A 5963-nucleotide genomic window follows, 5' to 3' on the forward strand; every position below is an offset into this window, starting at 1 on the left:
GGGCTACCAACTCCTTATTCGCTGCTGCTTCCTTCTGTTTATTATCTATGCAAGGTCACTTTAACTCTACCTACATGTACTATTATCTGTTTACCGTGCCCCCGCACATTGCTGTAGGTATATAGCCTCGCTATTGCTATTGTTATTTTACCTGCTGCTGTTTAATTATTGTTACTTTATCTTCTTTTTTTACTTTTTTTTTTTTTTTATTAACACGTTTTCTTCTTAAACTTCTTAAAGCATTGTTGGTTAAGGAACAGTAAGTAAGCATTTCACTGTAAGGTCTACACCTGTTGTTGGCGCATGTGACAATAAAATGTGATTTGATTGAAGTCTGCCTTGGGATTTTTACTGAAGTCTTGACTTTCCCCATTATTATGAGACGTATGACTTCCTCCTCATTTAACATGTTTTAAAAATCAATGCCAGGCTGCCATATGATGCCATATGTACACAGGGCTGAAGCAGATAGGCTTTCCAGACCTGAGCACCACACACCTTCTTTACAATTGGAATGTGAGGATGCCTACCATTTGTATAAACACCCACATTGCTCCCTGTGCTCTCCTTTATCTCCTCTGTCAGATCCTTCTCCAGCAAGGGATGCCCAGGTCGCCAGGCAGCCCAGGATGCACATCGCCCAGCAGGCTCTGGGCCGGTAGTGACAGCCAGAAGCAGGGGCGTTTTAAATCAACCGTACCTCAACCGACCCTGATCAAAGTGCAGCATTGTGGGGGCTGCAATTGGACCGTTTGGACACCATGGGCTCACCATCCGAGGCTACCCCCCCCCGAGATTATGTCTGCCTCTGGCTTTGAAGGGATTCATCATAGGCCTGCATTCATCATACACATCCCAGTGTGGAAATGGGGTAAAAAGTCCATAGTGGAGCGGAGGAAAGAGAATTCTCTGACTGAAATGCTAATGTGGACAGGAGTGTTGCGTAAATCAATAGGAATGTGCTATGCTTTGAAGGTGGTGTGCCTCATTTTATATTTTGGAGAATACCTATCTCCCTAACTTTACCCTTATAGATTCTGTCTTTGTCACTGTTATGTAGATGATATTGAATTGATCGATAAGACCCTCTGTCTTTATAGCTACTGTGGATTAAATCCATCAAAAACAAAATGGAGTATAGAGAGACTATGGTGACTACAGATTGGAATCACCATGTTCTAAATATCAGGTCGGCATAGGGCACCATTGAAATGCTGGCTGTGCTGTATGCCACGCAAGGTCGTTCACATAACAACTGGATCAAATTCAATTCTGTGCCCAAGGATGATGGCTACAAAGAGCTGTCTCTTTTGAAAGCGAGATCAAGGCTATAATAGCACTTTTTTATTCAAGGAAGTTGTTGCTATGTAGGGGCTGTTGCTATGGAAGAGGTTGACTATTTCGATACCTCGTTTGTCATCTGAGTGAAGTTGCAGGTCTTTAATTCTACCACTAGGAGGAGCCCTTTCTCTCTGTTTTATGTACTAGTTGAAGTCAACAAGAGAAGTTGATTAACCTGTAGCCTGCACCTAGATCTGTTAGTGCTGCATAGTCAACTGCTTGGCCATACAGCACAAACTGATCTGGGATCAGGTTGGTTAACCTGGGGAAGTGAATCCGATGGCTTTGTTTCGCCTCAATGGGGTCCATCCTGCGCGGAACAGCGTCACAGGTGGAACGATGCTGCCTTACAGGCTTTGGGAAGAGAAAGGAATAAAGGAACCGAGTTTTATATAGAACGGAATTGAAAGATACCGAGAAGGACTTGACTGTTGTTTTGATGAAAATGCCAAGACGCGTCGGTCAGTACGTCTGTTTGTGTTCAGTGCTTTTGAGCTGTTGACGTTGGTGAATGATTACATAACTTCCAAAACAGTACTGGCGCTCTAAATGTGAAGGCCTCTGCATGAGTCACTGACWACCAGGACCTTTAGATTTCATAAACGCTTTTCTTTTTCACTTCYCTTCATTTTTGATCTGAGCTCTGTTCTCCAAGTCCCGTAGCTAGCTCTCTAGTCTACCTGGGTTTTGAAGGCACACTCCCCAGTGCCATTTTGAGGAGACATTTATGAAAAGCTCTTTAACACAGTTTGAGCTTTGCCATGGTGTAGAGAAACTGTAAGTTGATGGAGTGTGGAACAGCTCGGACCAGGCCTGGAGGTGCATTCGTTCAGTGTACYGTTTTTCTGTGCTTTGAATAGGTCACAATCATGTTGACAGGCAGGTCTAACTCTGAGAATAAGCCGTAAAGTTACGGTGTGAGAAGACCCACAGTATTGGTTTTCTCCAGYACCTGCAGAACATAGCATTTGAAATGTTTTATATTGATGCAGATTTTTGTTGTCATTCAGGTTTGCCCTCATTGTAAAACTGTCTATGCTAATAATTTTGCTTTATTGCGAACACAACCTCCACGAATTCCATTAAGGCCCAACTGTCAGAAACAGATGCCTTTTGTTTGTGTGTGTGTGTGCGTGCGTGCGTGTCTTTGCATTCGTGTCACATATTAGCAGCACTCAAAGGGAACTGAGCAGTAAACCAGTTCACACGGTAGTTTGCCATTAAGCCCTGCTAAGGGTGTGTGTATTCTCCATAACTCACAGGGTGCGGTGGGTTGGCTCTGCTGCTCCTGCTGCTGCATATGAACAGAACACAACCCCTGGTGCACTTAGTGAGACGAACCCAGAATATAGATGAGATGAGTTGTACTCCATGATCCCACCGACACCCTCACCTCCCTTGTCTGTGGTTACCTCAGAGTAGTCAAACCTGGGAGAGGAGATCCCCATGTCTCCCTTTGTCGAACATCTCCTCTCCCTCCCTCCCCTGACGTGTACTCTCTCTCTCCCTCGCTCCTCTGTCCCCCTTTGTCTTTCAGTGTCTAGCCTCTTCCTCCCTCGTCCCATTTAAACATCCTTGTCTTACCACTTAGGAGCCTCTTGGCGTTGGCCTGTAACATCGTCCAGCTGCTCCCTCCATCCCTTCGTGTGTCAGCTTTGACGGGTCATCGCTCACCCAACTACCATAGGGACAAAGCTTCTCACATCTCCCACTAASAYGACACCTCTCTCTGGACCKCCACRGGTCCAGGAAAGTTCCAGCAGMACTTACAGTAATGGGCCCTGAATAGTGTCTGCTTAGGATAGATTATGACGGAGCACCAGTGAGTGGTGTCTGGGTACACTCTGTCTCTTATACACATCTAGATGTGTATAAGAGACAGGTGTGTGTGTGTGTGTGTGTGTGTGTGTGTGTGTGTGCTGTCTCTTATACACATCTAGATGTGTATAAGAGACAGTATTTGAGGATGTTGTGTATCAATGGAAATAATCAGAATTCATGTAAACATTACAGTTTTGAAAACACTCCCTCCCTCGTCCCATTATACATCTTTGTCTTACCATCTCGGAGTCTATTGACGTTGGCCTGTAACATCGTCCAGCTGCTCCCGCATCCCTTCCTGTGTCTGCACTGACAGGTCATCGCTTACCCCATCACTATAGGGACGAAGCTTCTCACATCTCCCACTAACACGACACCTCTCTCTGGACCTCCACGGGTCCAGGAAAGTTCCAGCAGCACTTACAGTAATGGGCCCTGAATAGTGTCTGCTTAGGATAGATTATGACGGAGCACCARTGAGTGGTGTTGCCACATTACAGTCCCTGGGTACACTGCTGGGYCTTGGCYGATAGGGACTGAGACAGGCCCTTTAGGACTGCAATGTGAATGTCTCAATTGCACCACATCCCAGTAAAGATGCCAACATGCAAAATCATATTCCCTCTACTGATGATTCCTATCCTCCAAATTCATGTCCGTAGAAAAAGGCAGTGCCCAAACTGACTTAGAGTTGAGGTGCAGCCGAAATGCCAGATTTACATTGGGGGAAAACAGGTGCAGCCCTCCCACATATGCCACAACCATTCTTACACCAGGCCAATCCAACTAGCCAGAGGTAATCCACGCCGCCAACATGTGAATTCATTCCTACATGTGAGCTCATAAATTATGGATGGAGCCTGCGGTATGGAGCCACGTCCCACCATGCATATTTCAGGAGGACCATGGGAAGATCCCGTAGTTCTCCAGGCGGGAGAACCCGTGGCACAAAGGGCTATCAGTCCGCTGACATCGGCTTCAAAATAGAGAGATAAAACCCTGTAGATAACATAGGATTTCTATTATTATACATCTTCATTGGGCTGCCGAGCAAATACTGTCAGAGTAGGAAGGCCCGGAAGGGGTATTTTCTAAGGAAAAGTTATACGTTAGGCTTAAATACTATGATCTATCAATTTAGAGAAACAGTATGTCTTTTTTTAATTCAGTTTCAAAAGAAAAGAACCAGCTGGATATGTTAAAGAACCAACATGCCTATCATCAGCTGACAACCAAGTAACCGTGGATCTTTTTCATATAATGATAATGAATGCAGGCTACATAATGAGTGTACATAGATAATTGAGGTATGGATTCAGGTGGGATTAGAAACAAAACATTTGCAACATTTATATATGATGCCTCGGCACATCTGGCCTATTTTCCTATGTGTTGTTGTGTGGCTACGCTGTTCTACCCGCCTTCATTTCATGTTCGCTTTCAGCTTGACATCTCCCTGTTCTGTTTAATACCAGATTTGCCGCTCGGAGGATGTTTTTATTCATTTGCCAAAGATCTGTTGAGAGAGTACTGCGGCCTCATTAGCTGTTTCGTCTGTGAAAATTAATTTGTGATGAAGGCTGTTTTCATATCCGTTCTGCTTGACGGGCATGGGGGGAACGGAGCTCGGGAGAGCAAAGCATGGCAGGCTATAGTTTCTCTTTTGGTAACATTTCTCTGCGGGCTTCTCCAAGGTGAGGCCTGCAGTTGTGTCTAGAACTGTATCCAATACTTTACCATTCTTTGTACACGGTTTTGCTCCTTTTTTCTTGCTTCATGCTGTAAACGTCTACCTTGAATGTGTGTATCCTACCCAGCCTCCATTAGGTGTCTCATCCCTCCTTATGTGGTAGGGGGTGGAGCCAGGGCTGAACCAATTCTATAGAGGGAGATAAATCCAGCATCATTAGGACACAAATCACCATAGATAATGGACCTTCCCAGGCCCAGCCCAGCCCAATAGCAACCCCACCAGGAGGAGGGGAGAGAGGGGATGRATGTAAACCACTAAGCCCACCTCGGTGTGTCCGAGTCCAGCCTTCCACAAAGTGCGGTCTCTCTGGAGGAGGCTGGAGGAGATGACTAATTACAGTGATGGGGGGGGCCTACACAGATGGGTCCCCTCAACTCCCTTTACCTCTTGTTCAGCCAAACCCCTATTCTCTTTCTCCTGTGAGAGAAGGGGAGAGAAAGAGAGAGACGGAGACAAAGAGAGAGAGAGAAGGCGAGGGAGAAGGGCCAAAGCCTCTGTTTTGGCAGGCCCACTCAGGAGCACTGAAGAGCGAAGGCTCCCTATTCAGGGCGTGCCACAGAGAGGGCCTGTTCCCACCGCTGCTTCCACACAGGCAGAGTGGGGGGCAGCATTATGGGGGGGTCCTTACACTCCTTTCTGAAAGGTAGAACAGAACAGGAGGGCTCTCCTCTAGTTTACCCTCTCTCTTTCCTCGCTCTCTCTCTCTTTCCTCTCTCTCTCTGACCAGCCTGTGTTTCAGGACTACCTCCACTCTGCCTGCTCCTCCCGGTGCCATGGATACAGCCCTATTTTCTGATTAAATGGGGCGAAGCCCGACCCCCGTCAATAACCCTGAATGAGATGGTGTGTAGAGAAGAGAACRATATAAAGGCCCATGTAARAGGGCATGTACAGAYTGGGGTTCCCCTCCTGGCCAATCAGTTCAAAGGATTCAAAATAACATTTTTTTCAGTTGCCCTGCTTTTATTAACAGTATTCTCTTTGTGTGTGTGTGTGTGTGTGTGTGTGTGTGTGTGTAGGATAGAGAGAGTACAGAATCTCTTTATTA

The sequence above is a fragment of the Salvelinus sp. IW2-2015 genome, linkage group LG34, assembly GCF_002910315.2.
Source record: "Salvelinus sp. IW2-2015 linkage group LG34, ASM291031v2, whole genome shotgun sequence".
NCBI classification, from domain to species: domain Eukaryota; kingdom Metazoa; phylum Chordata; class Actinopteri; order Salmoniformes; family Salmonidae; genus Salvelinus; species Salvelinus sp. IW2-2015.